Genomic DNA, 18,471 nt, shown 5'->3' on the forward strand with positions numbered 1-18,471 from the left:
AAGTCTCCAAGACAGATGCATTTGCCTTGATTGAACTATCCTCCAGCTCCTGACACCCAGGGAGAAGATAAGAACATTTTTAGTCCTAAAAAAATCCTGTTAGTTCCTTTCCTGTAGCACACAATAAACCCTTTGTTTAATTGTTGTCCCTGGCACTTACAAACTATTGTTTAGATAAATTATATTGTTTAGATAATAAATTATATTATTTTAAAGTGGTTTTTAGGAAGGGAAACAATGAATTGTTCAGTGTCGTAATGATTCACAGTAAACTTCCCAGACCTTCCTTAAAGGCGAATTGCAACCAACATTTATATAAAAACGTATTCCTCATTTCTACTACAATAGTAAATTAAAGAAAAAGTTCTCTGGGACTTCCCTGGCGGTACAGTAGTTATTTAAGACTGTGCTTCCACTGCAAGGGGCATGGTTCGATCCCTGGTAGGGAGCTAAGATTCCACATGCCGCTCGGTGCAGCCAAAAAAAAAAAAGTTCTCAACGGTTTTGCCCCCTGAAACCTGAAACTTAAACACAATGCAATAAATAATAGGGTGAGATAATTACATGATTATAGGTAACCCCAAATTGAAAAGTACACCAAACTCATTAAGTCAATGTACAAAACGTATTTAGTGTAAGCTTATTTGGCACATGTTAACATTGAGAATTAGGCACACACTTCTGAGTTATGTGCATCACCCACTTTCCTCAGCCCTATGCTCTTTCCACCTCCTTCACTCCCACCCCTCCTTTGAGAAACCCACTCATAGAGGAACCCACTGAGCCTCATCTCCCATTAATTCACTTCCTTGACTTCTTTCTTCTTCTTTTTTTAAAATTTTATTTTATATTGGAGTATAGGGTTTTTTTTTTAAGGCTTTTTTTTTAAGAATTAAAAAAACATTTTATTTATTTATTTTATTTTATTTTTTGGCTGTGCTGTGTGTGTTAGTTGCAGCATGTGGGATCTTTACTGAGGCATGTGGGATCTCTCGTTGCGGTGTGCAGCCTTCTCTCTAGTTGTGGTGTGCAGGTTTTCTTTCTCTAGTTGAGGCACGCGAGCTCAGTAGTTGTGGCCTGTGGGCTTAGTTGCCTCGCAACATGTGGGATCTTAGTTCCCTGACCAGGGATCAAACCCGTGTTCTCTGCATTGGAAGGCGGATTCTTTACCACTGGACCACCAGGAAAGTACCTGGAGTATAGTTGATTAACAATAGTGTGTTAGTTTCAGGTGTACGGCAAAGTGATTCAGTTATACATGTATAGGTATCTATTCTTTTTCAAATTCTTTTCCCATTTAAGTTATTACAGAATACTGAGCAGAGTTCCCTGTGCTATACAGTAGGTCCTTGTTGGTTATCTACTTTAAATATAACAGTGCTTACATGGCTTGACTTCCTTCTTTTCTCTCTCCACCATTCACACCCCTGCCCCTCACCCCAGGGCTATGCTATGCTTGAAGGCAGTTGAGGCCACTTGCGTTTAGCCATAAGGTTTTTAATTAGGAGAATAAAAGAAATAGAGGATAGTCTGTTAGGTTTAAGAGAGTGTTCTTCAGTGGACAAAGGGAGTAGTGTAGGTCAGGGCAAGTTGAAAAATCCTCTCTCTTTTTTTTTTTTTTTCTGGTACGCGGGCCTCTCACTGTTGTGGCCTCTCTCGTTGCGGAGCACAGGCTCCGAACGCGCAGGCTCAGCGGCCATAGCTCACGGGCCCAGCCGCTCCGCGGCATGTGGGATCTTCCCGGACCGGGGCACGAACCTGTGTCCCCTGAATCGGCAGGCGGACTCTCAACCACTGCGCCACCAGGGAAGCCCGAAAAATCCTCTCTTTTGTTCTGCTGGTGTGCTATGAAGTTCTTCTCAACTCTGTGAGATTGTTTTAACCTGATGTGGGCACTCTGAGGGGCTCCAAGTCAGTGAAGGGTGGGAAAGGCTTGATTCACCCCAACAGCCTCTCTCCCATCATTGAAATTCTTCTCACATATTAATCTGGTTATTTTCTTTTACATTTGCACAGGGCACCTATGGCATGAGTCACAGTAAGAGACTCATCATAAGAATGTGCCAGATTACAAAATAGATTTCCTTTCTCCCACTAGTGGCAGATTCAAAATTTTAAAATTACAGTGACTCAGTAGGCTTAAGAGCATAATTTTTGAAGCCCCATACTTTTTTTTTCTCCTAGTGTAAACTGCATTTTTTTTCCAGTAGCACCGCGCAGCATGTGGGATCTTAGTTCCCAGACCAGGGATCCAACCCGTGCCCCCTGCAGTGGAAGCATGGAGTCTTAGCCACTGGACCGCCAGGGAAGTCCCTGAACTGCATTTTTGACTATAAAATTAATTAAAATTGTTATTTAATTCAGGCATTCTCAAATTTAAAACAATTGTCCCTACAGAGCTGTACACTTTAAATTGAAAATGAAAGGTGCAGTTACACCATAAATGGATGCACAAAGGGGATCACACATACAAATAGCACATGCCACTTTACTGCTAGTGTGTGGAGTGTATGTGTGTGATTTCTGTGGCATGGGTGTCTTATAGTATATGTGCATATATGTGGTGGATGTGTGGTTTGTGTGTTGGGTATATATGTATTATATATATGTGTGTGGTGTATGTGTGTGTACTTATGGTGTATTTTTTGGTGATAAGTGTGTGTGTCATGTGTGTGTGTATGTTTGCTTGTGGTGTAAGTGCATTGTTTGTGTAGTAGGTGTGTGTGATGAATATGGTGTGTGTGTGTGTTTGTGTGTTCTGCAGGGAGCTGAGACCCAGGGCTTAGAATTTTTGTTTTTAAAAGTATCTCTGCATTGAGATCAATTGGTAAAGTCTTTTCAAATGTTTCATCTCCCCAGAAATCATTTGGAAGGTGTTTTCTTAAGCCCAAATATTTGTTTTTTAGGAGGAAACTTCAAATGTTATAAACTGCTTCAAGTGAAAACGATTGATGCAGTACTTTATCAGCTGATACTGTAGTTTAATTTAACAAACAAAGCCACTTGTATTCAGAGTTATTGTACTCAGAGCTTTAAGAGGTCCCATCTCCTCTACGTCTGACGTGAACTCCATTTCCCCTGTTCAGTTGCAACCGTTTCTTTCTCTTTAGAGGCAGTTGTGAGGGACGATGTACCTCACTTTGGCATCTCTCCTTATTGACCCTGTGCCATCACTTGGGAGACAGTGTAGCTTTAAATGCTAAGAATGGGAGCTCTTGAGTGAGAACACATGGGTCCAAATGCCAGCTCCACCAACTGGGCAAAGGCTTAATCTTGATGAGTTTCCTCATCTGTGAAATGGGGTGATAGTGGTACTTACCTTGCAGGGTTCTTGGAAGGCTTACATGAGATGATGATGTAAACATAGTGCTTGGAAGATAGTAAGTGTTCAGTGAACACACGCGTTGATGATGGAGTGGATCTTGTATGGGTCTGGCTGTGCCGCTATAGATATGGGGGGAGTGCAAGCTGCTAGTGGACCATTTCTCCTAAGATTTATTGTGAATTTATTCCATTTAGCCTGTATATACCAATTAGATTTATGAGTGACCTCTCAGCTTTTGCATCAGGGTAGGCTGATTTATTGGTGGGGTTAATAATTCATCATTTAATGAATGCTCACAGGGGATTTTGAATATGCCAGTGGTTCTAGGTCTGGTCCAATGTTAGGGCAAAAAGTCCTCTGAGCAAAAGTGCTCTCCCTCACATGTTGAAACTAGCTACCATCTGTTTCCTGCTCTGGAATAGGTAAGTGTCTCAGCATCAGATAACTGTATTTTGAGAGCATTAAAACCCCCACAAAACTCTGGCATATTATATAAGTTACTCTGATTAACATGCAGTTATTTGGCACAATTTTCAGATGAAACTTCACATTTTGTCCCTGCTATTTCTGGGCCTCGATGTAGACATTAAAGTTTGAGCAGAGTATCCAGTAGAAGGCTCTGGGTGCTGAAACAGAGGCTGTGGATGTGGGATGTCTGCTTTTCATTTTTATTTTTCCATCCTATTTAATGGGGAGGGTCTTGGGCCCTCTCCTGGTGTGAGGAATGCAAGTTGTAGATTCTGGAGGCATGTTGGTGGGGGTGGGGAAATACCTACATAGAAATACCTAGAAACTTAAAACCTTGTCTAGCACTGCAGCTGCTCCCAAAGAGTTTTGTGAAGATGTGGAGTGCCCGGGGGCTGGAAAGATGCCAGTGGGGACAGTTGCTACATCCACCATGCCAGCATCTACTCCTGCCCGCTGGCCTTCATGTTTAGTGCTGGGCTTTTTGCTGAATGTCAAGAATTAATGGTGAAGGGGCAGTCCTGCCAGATTTCTATCAGAACTTTACATCTCCCTCTCTCTTTTTCCTGTCTTGTCTCTCTAACCTCAGTCTAGACATCAGACATCCCACAGGGATGTCTCTAGGGTTCCCACCTCCAGGTAGTTCTCAAGCAGTGCTAATGACAAAGCCTTCACTGTTCCCATCCCTTTAATTCCAAATTATCCTGCCTCCCCTCAACCCCATCCACTCTGCCAAGGGGTCTTCATTATTTCTCTAGCAAGATTTGGATCAATACCTTCACTTTTCTTCAAGGCCCACCTCCAGGCATCCTCAAATTTCTTTCCTTCCCTTACTTGACTTCCCCTCCACCAGGTTTACCAGGGCATTTTCTTGGAGAACCTTTCACCTCTTCTAGGTTTTCTGCCACTAAACTTTGTGTCAGGCTTAGCTGCGCCTGTGATGTCCTCCCAGTCCAGCTTACCACGTCAAGTTCTCTTTTATATAACATAACTCTTGCTCTCTCACTTCTAACAAATTTTTGTCCACTTTCTGAAAGGGAAATGACAATTTTCTCTAGACCCTAGCTTATTCACTTGTAACCAAAGTGTGGTTGTGCTGTTGATCAATCAATGAGTGAAGAAGTCAGTACGTTATGAATGTTATTGAAACAGATCCACTTTGCTGTACACAAATCAACTATACTCCAATAAAAATAATAAAAAAAAAGTCTTGGGACCTAAAAGGAAAAAAAAAGAATGTTATTGAGAAATATAAGTTCTACCCCTTGATATGTGCTTGAGGGCATATGAAGGGCAGTTATATATAGGTCGGCTTTCAAGAAACTTAGTCATGTTAGAGAGATAGTATTAACACACATGAATCAAAAAAACAACAGAGGACAAGTATGTATTGATTTTTATAGTCTGCCTACACAAAGGAATCGAGATGGTTTATAATAAAAGATAGCTCTATGAAATGTTGCAATAATGATAAAAGATCAAGATTCATGTAATGGAGAGATAAGTAAAAAGGAAACCCAATTTAAGGTAAGTTGTTGGGCTTGAGTACAAAATTAAGAATTGGGCTTCCTGGAAGTTAGGAAAAAGGGAAACATGATGAATCATATGATTTCTGTGTCTCATAAGAGGATACATATCAGTTTGCAAATACTGAATGTTTTTTGGTACTACATACTAAGAAGAATCCACCCATTTATTTATTTATTTATTTATTGTGTACATATGTGTTCCAAACACCATGGATGTGAAGATATACAAGAAAAACTAATTCTCTGACCTTATGAGGTTTATAGTTCATTGAAGAGAGAGAGTCAACAAACAAGTTAGTAAATAAAGTACCGTCAGGTAGTGGGTGAATGCTCCGAAGGCAGATAAAGTGAATTAATGTGGTAGATCGTGCTAGGAAGGCAGGGGAAGAAAGGTCCGTCTGAGAAGGTGATATCTGAACAGATACCTGAATGAGGAGAGGGAGTGAGCTCTGCAAAGAACATTTCAGGAGAGGGCACAGCAGGCTCCAAGGCCCATAGGTAGGAAAAAACTTGATATATTTGAGAAACGACCAGTGATACTGGAGAAGACTTGCACATAGTGGGGTGGGGGAAATAGCAGTGGTGGGGCAAGTGGCAGGGGACTGGTAGGAGATGAAGCTAGAGAAAGTAGCCATGTATGGCTTCGTAGAGATTTAGATTTTTTCCTCAAGTGTGATTGGGGAACTGTTGGGAAGTTTTGAGCAGGGAGTTATGTCATCTTTTAAAGTATCTAATTCTAGTTCCCACTAGCTACTGTATGGAGAATAGAACATTGCAGGAGGCAAGAGTGGAAGAAGAGACCAATTGGGAGGCTGTGGGAAAAGTCTGGGTGAGAGATCATGGTGGCTGGTCCAGGAGGAAGCTGGTAGAATTGGTATTAAGTGTTCAGATTCAAGTAGAATCAACAAGACTTGCTGATTAGCTGCATGAAGGAAATGAGAGAAAAAGTGGATTGAGATTGCTTTAAGTTTTTGGCCTGAGCACATAGATCAATGAGAGTCCATCTTTTGAGATAATGAAGACTGGGCATAAGCTGGTTTGGGGAGCAAAAATAGGAGTTGTGTTTTGGACATGTTCAATTTGAGTTATTTATGAGACAACTCAGTTGAGATGTGAAGTGGACAGTGGGATACATGAGTGTGGAGCTCAGGGAAGTGATATACACTTGGGCATCAGCAGCACACTCACGTTGTGTTTAACCGTTTCAGTGGAGCGCTTAACAGACAAGGTTTTCAACGGGGGAGAATATAGAAACATCTTTCAAAATGGCCACTTGGTGACTGTATTAGGGCTCTTCAGAAAAACAGAACGAATAGGATGTGTATATAAATAAACAAACATTTAGTATAAGGAATTTGTTCATGTGATTATGGAGGCTGAGAGGTCTCAATATCTGCATGTGGCAAGCTGGAGACCCAGGAAAGCCAACATGTAGTTTCAGCCTGAGTACAAAGGCCTGAGAATCAAGAAAGCTGATGGTGTAAATTCCAGTCTGAAAGCAGGCAGGCTCTAGACCCAAGAAGAGCTGATGCTTCAGTCTGAGTCCGAAGGCAGGAAAAGGCAAGTGTCCCAACTTAAATACTCAGGCAGAAGGAATTCCTTCTTACTCAGCCTTCTTGTTCTAAGTTCTTCAGTTGATTGGATGAGACCCACCCACATTGAGGAGGGCGATCTGCTTTACTCAGTCTTCCAATTCAAATGTTAATCTCATCCAGAAACACCCTCACAGACACACCCAGAATAATGTTTGTCCAAATGTCTGGGCACCCCCAAGGCCCAGTCAAGTGGACCCAGAAAATTAACCATCACAGTGACAGTAGGCATTACATCAAATTATAATTCTATGAGGAATGTGGGTGGCTAAAATAGGGAGTTTTCTGGTGATCTAACTTGTTATAGGGTTAGAACCTTCAAATTCCAGAGGCTTGCCTGGTTTACATGGTAATGGTGGTTTTTCCCGATCACGAAAAAACTTTAGTTTTTTTCTAATAGTACTGTAGATTGTAGGCAGAGCTGAATCCCGTGAGCCTGGCATAATGCATACCAGGCAAAATAAACTAATGGACCTAGTGCATGAAGTTAATTAATTAATCTATCAGTCCATTAGGCATTTATAAAGATTTTTAAATTTGCCAGATAATACCATTAGGTCATAGGCTATTTGGGAGACCACCACATAAACAGATAAATTATGATTCAGCAGGGCTAGTGCCTGGCCACGATAAAGGTGTGAGGAAAAGGCTAGGAAGAACAAATGAGAAAGAGACGATTCTGATGGAACAGAGAGTGGTGGCCAGGGAAGGATTCACGGAGAAAGATAAACCAGGCTTTGCTAGGTGAAGGAGGCAGAGGAGTGGCATATAGAGAAAGGCGTGGACGTCTGGGAGAGCCTGAAGTGTCTAGGCAAGAGCAACAAGTTCAGTGTGACTGATGTGTAGGGTGCACAGTATAGAGAGGAAGGAACTCAGATCAGCCGGGCCCAGAGGGTGGAGGACCTTGCATTGCTGCCTAAGAAACTTGTCTCCACCTTTAGCAGGCACAAGAATCACCTGGGAGCTCGTTAAAAATGGGGATCCTTAGGCCTCCTCTCGAGGGGGTGGATGCAGTCACTCTGGGGCTCAGAAAGCAATAGCTTAATGAGCTCCCCAGCTGATTCCCATGCATCTGGTCCACAGACCCCATTGCTATGGGCTATGAAGGCTTTTAAGAACAGGGAGTGTCATGACCTGATTTTTTTTTTTTTTTTAGGAATATAATTCTGCCAACTGTGCAGAAAATGGACCGACTTCACCAGCAGGGAAAACATATAGGAGGTTGCTGCAGGCATCCTGGTAAGAGATGAGGAGGACCGGGGCTAAAGTGTTGGTGGAGATGAAGGAAAGGGCTAAATCTAAGAGACCTATCTGAGTTAGAATACATGGTTGACCTGAGCAGGAGAAGGGCTGAGAATAATGAAGGTGGATTCTCAAGTGTCTAGCTTGGAAAAAGGAGTGGTCAATAATTGCTGACACTTGGTAACTGTTTGTTGGATCAATGAATGAATGAATAAATATAGGATAAAAAGTAGACGAGGTGGAATAAGAAAGGAAAATTCCATTTTAGATGTATACATTTGAAGGCAATACAAGAACTATATAGATCTAGTAGTTTGTGAAGAAAGTTCATGCAGGTTTGGAGATATGTATTTGGAAGTTGTTGAGATAGAGATAGTTCTTGAAGCAATAGTAGAATCTGAGACCACTCAGCAAGAAGGTGTAATCCTTAAAGAGAAGAAAGGCAAGGATCTGAACCTTTGGGGCAGACAGAGGAAAACTAGCTGGCAGAGAGGGGAAAGTGGCCGAAAAGAAGTTAGAGGATTGAGGGAATTCCCAAGCGGTCCAGTGGTTAGGACTCTTGGTGCTTTCACTGTGGTGGCCCGGGTTTAATCCCTGGTCAAGGAACAAAGATCCCACAAAAAAAGAGAAGTTAGAGGATTGAGAGGAGGTATGTTTTGAAAAGTTTTGAAAATAAAGGGAAGAAACAGTTTCAGAAACTATGTGTGCATGTAATATGTGAGTATGAGTGAATGTGTGTGTGAGTGTGAATGTGTGTGTGTGTGTGTGGGTATGTATTTGTGTGTGTGTATATGTGTGTGTATATGTGTGCGTGTGTGGTAGAGAGGTATATTGAGAGTACGTTGTCAATCTGAATGCTGAAATATGTTCTACCAAACTCTTTTTTCTAACATAGTTTTCCAGTAGATTTGCTCTCTTTTAAGGTCATTCCTTGATTCATGATTGAACAGCCAGGTCAACAGCATAAAGGAAGATAGTAGTCTTCCTATATACTATAGCTGGAGGGCAGTACTTGCTTCAAGTAAGAGCCATTTCAACTTACTTAGACAGGAGGTGGGCTAGGACATATCAACCCCCATCCCCACAGTATTTGTTTCTTTATAGCATTTAGATTAGAATTGGCTTTGTTTGGATTTCTTTTTTATTGTTAGGCTTCTACAGTTTTGAAGACATATTAACATACCAACCAGTAGATACGAGGATGCCCATCTCTCTTTCTGTGTGTAAAAATGATTATTTAAAAAAATCTCTGCTAATATGTTTGGCAAGACAGATAACTCATTTTAATTTTGATTTCTACCCCAGGCAAACACTTTTCAGATGGTTATTGAACATTTGTATTAATATTTTTTTCTGTAAACTCTGTTTAGGATTGTTGCCCACTTGTATTTTGGGTCTTAGAGGTCTTTTGGATTGATATTTGTATGTTCATTACCTATTAAGGGCATTAATAGCACTTTGTTATACTTGTTATAATCATTTTTCCAAACAGTCACTGATGCAGTGGTGGGAGGGGACTGTTAACAGTCTTGAGAGCAGGCTCTCCATCAAATTCAGAGGCTCACCAGCCAGGCTTCTTGACCTCTGGCCCTTACCCTTTTGTCTACATTTCTTAGAGGTTCTCCAACCAGGCCCAAGAAGGTCTCCTTACAGAATCAGTGTCCCTTGGAAACAAGGGTTCTCCTTGAAAATGAACTGAAGGTGAGCTTGTGAATTGTACCAGCTATATGATTTACCTTCCTTTCTTCTCTCCCAGAACTCAGGCAGATATACCTGGAACTATTGTGGCACCTGGAATGTTGGGTTTCCTTGAAGGCCTGTCTAAAAGGAAGACATGCATGTATTCATGTATGTTGGATAAACAGGAGTCCAGTTATTTAAATATAGACTTTATGACTTCCTCCAAGGTGTTAAATTTATCATCAGATAATTATTTAAAGAAATTAAATCTGAGCTATATTGGGGAGGGGGGAGATGAGAGTTACTATTATATCATTTTTCAAATCTTATTTTCTTATGGTTTATTTTTGGTATTTTATTTTTGTTATATATTGACCTTGTTTACTGGCAAATTTGATAAATTCATTAATTTGTAGATTGTCTTCTCTGAGAGAGGTTTTCTTAGTATTGTTGTTTCTTCTTCCTTAAATGGAAGAATTCATCAGTGAAACCAACTAGATATGGAGATTCCTCTGTGGAAAGATTTTAAAATGATAGATTCAGTTTCTTTAATGGTTAAAGCATTATTCATATTTTATGTTTTTTTCCTATATCAGTTTTGATGTTTTACTTTTCAAGGAGTTTGTCCATTTTATCTAAACTGTCAAATTTATTGGCCTAAAGTTGTTCTATAATTCCATTGGCATCTCTGTTGTTTGCAAACTCTGTAGTGAGGTTTCCATTTTTATTTCTGTTATTGGTAAGCTGTACCTTTCCTCTTTTTTCTTGTTTGGTCTTGCTTAAAAGGATGGCCAGTTTTATTAGCCTTGAGGGGAAATCAGTGAAGGTGAGACTGTCTTCCCTAGGCCTCCCTTCTTCAGGAATCTTGGCAATTTAAGTCCTGGCTGTGTTGGCAGGCCCCGATTTTATTTTCCCTCCCCAAGTCTGTGAGATTACTGGTATCTCTGCCTCTAGCATCCATTCTCTGCCTGGCTTCTCACCACTCTCACCCTCCCTCCTGCCCTCCCACCCTCACCCCCTACAGCCTCTACCACCCTAAGACCCATCATTTCCCTGAGGAAAAAAAGAGGTAAACAGAATATTGGACTCACTTTAGCGAGCTTCCCTTTTCTTTGGAATCTTGGCCCTTCAAATCCTGGTTATTTTGACAGCTCTCTGATATCTTTAAACAGATGGCTAAAACCCCATAACCTGTAGCTATCACCCTCCCATTCCGCCTTCCCCCCGTCCCTAAGCAAACATTAATCTACTTTGTGTACTTATAGAGTTACCTACTCTGGAGAGTTCATGTTAATGGAATTATATAGTATGTACTGAGTAGTCTTCTGTGACTGGCTTCTTTCACTTATTTCAAGTTTCATCCATGTTGTAGCATGTATCGGTTCTTTATGCCTTGGCAAATTGTGGTAATCCTTTCTAAGCCTGAATCAGCTTTCAACACTTTATCCTTTGCACTTTCAATGTCATGAAATATCTGAGAGTTCTCTTAACCTGAGTTTTTTTTTTTGCTACTGTCACTTCCTCTGGGACATCTTCATGCTTTTGTCACAGTCACTTTCATATTGAAGAGCATCATAACTGCCTGCTTTAACTAATCCTTACAACCTGGGTTCAAATTTCACAGCAGCATCCTTATTTGTGCTAACCACTTCATCAGATAGGTTAACATTAATCAATTCATGCCAACATCTGAAATGATGGAACCTTTTACTGGCAGTAAAAGGTTCTTTTTTGGTCTCCCTGTAATTAATGTTTTCTTTCAATATGGCAGCTAACTTTAATACTTTGGCCTGAATGCTAGCTGACCTGATTTAGATTATTTTTTTATTGCAGCCTTCAATCCATAGTAGAAGTAAGTGCTCCATTTCAGCCATAATTGGTTTTCTGTTGCTGCTACAATTTAAACTAAAATATTTGGAAGCAACTTGACCTTGTTTTTTATATTCATTGAATTTTGTCAACACAGTTTAGACCATAGTTTCATGAAAGCCTAGATCTCATCCTACTTTGCTTTTCTTTTGCCATTTTTCAGATCCTCTAGTTGCATCCAGTTTCACTTCCAGCATTATACCACTTTTTGTTTCTTTGCTGCACTTTGATCTTTTTTGTAAAATATTTCATGAGTTTATCTCTGGGAGACAAGGAGCTAACACAACTGTACTCTTTACTCTCTGTGAAAGAAATAACAAATGCATAGTGGCCAATTGCTGACAGCCTTGGAAAGAAGTGATGTGAGCAGTCACTGATCGTGATGCCCATCTGTTACTTATGTCATGATTTGTGGACTGAAGGTTAGCAGCAAAGTTTGTATCTTATGTGATTACTCAGGTTAATATACGGTGGTAACTGAAATTTGAATTGTTTTATTGAATGACTGGTGTTATTTAACTAAACCATAGTAACTGAAATTTGTACATCTTGGGACTGTGCAAAGCAAGGGATGCCTGTGTTCTATTTCAGTGCATCACTTACCTTTAAACCTCATCTGCTTAATACTCTTGGGTCTCAAACTAACTCTGAATGTTTTATTTGTGTCAGAGCCTGGAGGTGGTACCATTCTGACCTTTGGATTTAAAAATTATAGTAGAGAAGACGATTCCTGTGACTATCTTCTCAAATTGAGGGGTCCCCTGGCCTCTTACCTCCACTAATGAGGCCTTGAGCAGCTCTGCCTCTGACATATGTCATTTTCTTCTGTGGACAAGACAGCAAAGCCTTCTCTATCTCTGATGTCTGCTGTCCTCTGTTTCTCTACGTTCTTGCAATTTAGAACTGCCCTCTAGAAACACATGGCAACCCTCACTTGGCTTTATAGCTCTTGCCTTCCAGCCAGGATGAAAGTTTTGCCTGAACACCCACGGTGGAAGCCAGCTAGATGCTGCCTTTCTCATGAATAACTCATAAATACCGGAAGCACTGTTTTCCCTGAAGAATGCCCCATAGTGGCTGTTACAACCTCTCTTTCAAACCTCAGGCCTATCTGCTTTTTCCCCCTTTAAGAACCTAGGTTTCAAAAACTCTTCTGTAGTATTAAACATGAGCTTCAAAAGCTCACAAAGGAAAAAGTGTTCCTGAAGTTCTATCTCTCTTTTTCCTTTGGCACCTTTGAGACATTTTCAATGTGACAAAATAGGTTTTAAACGGATCCAGAGAGATTCCTTGTGCTTCTTTTGTGCCTCCAAACACTTAGAACATGGGAAACATTTAACAAATGCTTGTTACTTTATTGGTTGAAATGACAAGCTACAGGCATACTTTGATTTACGCCTAAATTTATTTCTGAAAATTGATTTTTTTGAGGATGGGGATGGAGACATGATACTGGATTGGCAGGAGGGGAAGAAAACTTGCCCTGAGAAGATTCATAATGTGGATCCTCCTAACAGTGGCAAAATATCTTTTGTTTAAATCCATGTTTTAAATATTTGCTTTAAATGTGATATCTATCTATTAGTGAAAAACCGTTGCAGTCAGAATAAAAAGATAAGGGCATGAGACTTGGGAAAAAGTATTGTGACTTGTTCCCTGGAAGGGAAAAGCGTGAAAACCAATGGGAGTTTCTCCTGGAGACATGCTTATGGCCAGGCCGTTAAGCCCTCTAACTTATTAGACGTCTGGGGTATCTTCCTTTTCATTTTGTCTCTGCTATGATCTCTATGAATTCAGCAGACACTTAAGTGTGCATGTAGTGAGAGTAGCCTCCTCCCTTCTGCTGTTACTTCTGAGCAGCCCAAGGGCTATTTGCAGGTAGGGACAAATCCACAAGGTGGTCTTGGGTTTGTTTTCTCTAGCCCCTAGCAGAGAAGGGGACTATGCTCACAGTGGGTGTCTAGAAGTGTTCAAGGAGTGATTAAATCATGCTTTCTTTAACAGTTTGTAAGATCCACTCTGGGAGAATCAAAGGTCAGTTACAAGATCAGTTCAGGGCCCAACAAGGAGGATCTGAGAGCTCATGGTGCCATGTCATGAGACTGGATTCAGGAACAATAAGACTCTAGGAACTCCTTTGTGACATGGTTCATTACATGATTCAGATGGTCTAAGGGTAAACTGGCAGCTGCACGCAGTGAAAGTCACGTATAATACCAGGACTAATTCCACCCCAAAACAGCAGAGTTCAGGGGTTCCTCAGTGCTGACTTAATTTGGTTTTTGCTCATTCATGTTAGTTTATGTTTTAGAGGAAGAGTTTCTAGGGTTCAGAGCTGTATGGGTTGAACTGTGACCCCACCCCCCAAATTCATATGTTGAAATTCTAACTCTCAGTACCTCGGAATGTGACTGTATTTGGACATAGGGCCTTTTAAAGATGTACTTAAGGTAAAATGAAGTCACGTGGATGGACCCTAATCTAAATATGACTGGTGTCCTTAAGAAGAGATTTGGACTCGGAAATGCACGGGGGAAGATCATGTGAAAACACCAGAAAAAGACGGCCATCTGTAAGCCAAGGAAAGAGACTTTGGAATAAACTAACCCAGTTGACACTTTGATCTTGAATTTCTAGCCTCTAGAACTGTGAAGAATTAAATTTCTGTTGTTTAAGCCACCCAGTCAGTGGTATTTGTCATGACAGCCCTAGAAAATAAATACAAGGTCTGTTTAAATTTCTATGAATAGTATCAAGTCTCAAGACCATATGTAAAATAGACGCATTTAATGGAGCAAGCAGAAATACAACAGATGGACAGAATTTTTTTTCCCCCTTTTAATGGCAGGTATGGCATTTAAAGGCTAGGAATTGAATCAGGCAGGGTCAGACAGGATCATAGATTTATTATCTTTTATTTTACATCTGAAGATCTTTCAGCTCTCCCTGAAGCAAGTCTTTGGTGGGATGTGGGGAGCAAGAGGGACTTCTACGCCACTCTGATGCCATTAAGGGTTTAGTAGAATTTATTTTGAGAAATCACTTTGGAGAGAGGTTTAGAAATGATGATATCTACTATTGTTTAGCTAAGCAGTGGTTTTAGATGGCACGGTCTATTGCTGCACCTTGATTTTATCAATATCCTGAGAAAAATAAGGTTGTAATAACAGAACACGCATTATGTATCTATTTTTTGCCCCCATTCACTATTGTGGGACCTTTACCCTGCTATCAGTCTCCTTACCCCTCCTCTTTGTTTCAAGTGATTCCCAGGAAGACATTCTCTCTCTCTCTTTTTTTTTTTTTTGTCTGCATCAGGTCTTAGTTGTGGCCTGTGGGATCTTCGTTGAGGCATGCAGGATCTTTCGCTGTGGCGCGCGGTCTCTTTGTTGTGGCATGCAGGCTTCTCTCTAGTTGTAGCATGCGGGTTTTCTCTCTCTAGTTGTGGTGCACAGGCTCCAGGGTGCGTGGACTCTGTAGTTTGTGGCACACAGGCTCTCTAGTTGAGGCATGCGGGCTCGGTAGTTGTGGCATGCGGGCTTAGTTGCCCCGCGGCATGTGGGATCTTAGTTCCCCAACCAGGGATTGAACCCATGTCCCCTGCATTGGAAGGCAGATTCTTTACCACTGGACCACCAGGGAGGTCCTGGGAGAGATTCTCTTATATCCTCTTGAATATAGACCTCTCATGATCTCTATTACTGTCTATCTAATTATCTGTCTATCTATAACAATTTAAAGACTTGTTTGATATAGTTCATAAGTTAGTTTAGATGTTTTAGTTTATTTTTAGTTTATTTTTACATACTTTATGAAAAGACTAATATAACCACAATAAAAGAAAGTTTGGAAAGCAGATAAAAGAAAAAAATCACCCATAGTCCCATCATTCTAAGACAATTTTTAGCATTTGATTGATTTTCCTTTCAACCTTTTAATCCTATGCATAGGAACTTTTCTCCAAATGTTGGAATTCTAATATATATACATGAGTTTCTATGCACCTTAAAAAAGACTTAAATTGTTATCATGAGCCTTTGTCAATGGTGCAACAGAATTTTCTTAAGCATCATTTTAGCAATATATAGCATTGAGTTGACACAATAGTTTACTTATCAGTTTCCCAATTCTTGGACATTTAGATTGTTTCAAATTCTTTAAAAATGAAGAACAATAAACAACACAGACATCTTTGACAATGGATATGTTTGAACATACTTGTTTTTCATTTCCTGTTTTGCATTTCTTCCTTAGAACACTTTCCCATTTGCTGATTTACAGTGGGAAGAGGCATGCTCTTTTTTGTGCAGAAGCTTAGAGTGTGTCCTACTGTTGGCGGTAGGATCCCTTATAGAGAATTTGTATCTGGGGCGACTCTTTTTAGTTTAACCTGTGCCAAGATCCCCGATGGCTTAGAAGCTCTGCTGCTGCTTTGGGGGAATCACCTGTCTAGTTCACAGCTAGTGCATTTTGCCTAATAAGCTGCAGACTGAATTTCATCAGTCTGATGAAATTCAAGGATAAATGAATAGATGGAACCAGACAGAGTGTGTTTAAGACTCACACGAGGAGTTGGTTTGTGTCCTTAGACACCTCATATCCTCGGTGACCCTTCATATGTCAGTGAAGAGGAGTGTGAGCACCAGAAATCAGACACAGAGAAGCAGCTCTGTCGCACTGACCAAGGAGGAGAACAGGAGACTATAAGGACTTAGTAACTGTGTCACTGGGCTGTGGGTCTTGCCTGGGGAACAAGATATCACGTTTTCCTAGAGTTAGGGGAAATGTGTCTCCCCAACCTGTTATTCTTCCTTTGTTCTGAATAATCTTCTGATTGTCATTTGGCTTCTTTCGTATCTTGATACCAGGATGGTGGCAGCACACCACGTAACTCACTGTGTTTGCCTCTTTATTCCGGCTATGAGGAGGCTACTCAAGAAAGAATATCGCACCTCCTGCTATGCTTTGTGGGCTGACTTTACTCCCAAAGCCATCTTGCTTTCTTAATTTTATTTGCTCTTTGCCTCATCTTTTTATTTTGGATTTATTTTCTCATAACATGTTTGCATATTTCTAAGTAGCCTTAAATTTGTTTTGGAATAAGTCATGGTTTGAATGAAGAACTTAAGATTGGCTTTCTGGGTTAAGAATTGGTCTGGTCCATTTAGTATGAGCTTGCCACTGAGAGATTGCCCATCTTGGGTCCAGTATCTGGGTCTGACTGATCCACGATCAGACAGTAGATCCTGACGATTCAACCTCAGTGCTGTCCTTGAGGGCCTGTCGTTAAAAATCCAGCCCCTCTTAGGCTCTACCTTCCTCCACTTTGTGCCTCTTTAAAATGGCAAGAGATAGACCATATTTATTCAAGAGTTAAAAGCCTAGTTAACAGTTAAGTATTCTTAATCCATTTGTCTTTTCTGCTTCCTTATACATTTTACTTCTGTATTTTCAACCTACAGAAACTTTAATTTTGATTGAAGGAGAAAAGTGGATTTAGCTTTTAATGTGGATTATTCTGCTAACTAAATGTTATAATTTAGAATTTTGGAATTTTGGAACTGAGCCCTTTTAATACTTAGTAGCTCTTATGCATTCACTTTTTCCAGCATTAAAAAAATAATGAATTTACCTCTTCTGCCCTGAGGAAGCTCTTGAAGGTAGGGACCTCTTCATTTTTGAAGTCCTCACAAAACTGAAACCAAGTCTTTGCACAAAGCTGGAGCTCAACATAAGTCTGTTGAACTGAATACTCTCACCTTCAGACAGCCTTGAGAAATAAAGATGTCTGGACACTCTATCCTGTGAAACAGAAAACAATCCTGCTAATAAATATATATAGGATTGATAACCTTTACCAAAGACTCCTCTCAGCGATTTCAAAGAAGGTCCCACCCACCAGAGGTGTCACACTAGGTTTTGGTTTAAATTCCATTTGCAGTCAGAGGAGCTTTGTTAATTTTAAGATTGAAAGGTATTTGTATGAAGAGTACCATGAAGATTGTGTTTACTTTTTAAAAAATATTTTATTTATTTTATTTTTTGGCTGCATTGGGTCTTAGTTGTGGCATGTGGGATCTTTCGTAGATGCACGTGGGCTTGTCTCTAGTTGTGGTGCACAGGCTTCTCTCTAGTTGTGGCATGTGGGCTCCAGGCGTGTGGGCTCTGTAGTTTGTGGCACGCGGCCTCTCAGGCAAGCTCAGTAGTTGTGGTACGCAGGCTTAGTTGCCCCGAGACATGTAGGATCTTAATTCCCCAAACAGGGATCGAACCCGCATCCCCTGCATTGGAAGGCGGATTTTTTTTTTTTCTTAACATCTTTATTGGAGTATAATTGCTTTACAATGGTGTGTTAGTGTCTGCTTTATAACAAAGTGAATCAGCTATACATATACATATATCCCCATATCTCCTCCCTCTTGCATCTCCCTCCCTCCCTCCCTATCCCACCCCTCTAGGTGGTCACAAAGCACCTAGCTGATCTCCTTGTGCTACGTGGCTGCTTCCCATTAGCTATCTGTTTTACTTTTAGTAGTGTATATATGTCCATGCCACTCTCTCACTTCATCCCAGCTTACCCTTCCCCCTCCCTATGTCCTCAAGTCCATTCTCTGCGTTTGCATCTTTATTCCTGTCCTGCCCCTAGGTTCTTCAGAACCATTTTTTTTTTAGATTCCATATATATATATATATATGTTAGCATACTGTATTTGTTTTTCTCTTTCTGACTTACTTCAGTCTGTATGACAGACTCTAGGTCCATCCACCT

At 40.6% G+C, this 18,471-nt stretch overlaps 1 protein-coding gene across 2 annotated transcripts in view; it reads left to right on the forward strand.

The window, feature by feature from the left end:
• Nucleotides 1-8,268, forward strand: part of APTX (aprataxin) — a 68,747-nt gene extending 60,479 nt beyond the window's left edge. Inside the window, exon 11 of one of the 2 annotated variants that reach the window (XR_014291749.1) lies at nt 8,068-8,268. The gene's annotated coding sequence lies outside the window, so the exon portion shown is untranslated. The remainder of the gene's footprint in view (nt 1-8,067) is intronic. The other variant, XR_014291750.1, reaches the window with a different exon arrangement.
• Nucleotides 8,269-18,471: the final 10,203 nt, after the last annotated feature.

The sequence above is a fragment of the Mesoplodon mirus genome (genome assembly GCF_964341445.2).
Source record: "Mesoplodon mirus genome assembly, chromosome: 1".
Classification (NCBI taxonomy): domain Eukaryota; kingdom Metazoa; phylum Chordata; class Mammalia; order Artiodactyla; family Ziphiidae; genus Mesoplodon; species Mesoplodon mirus.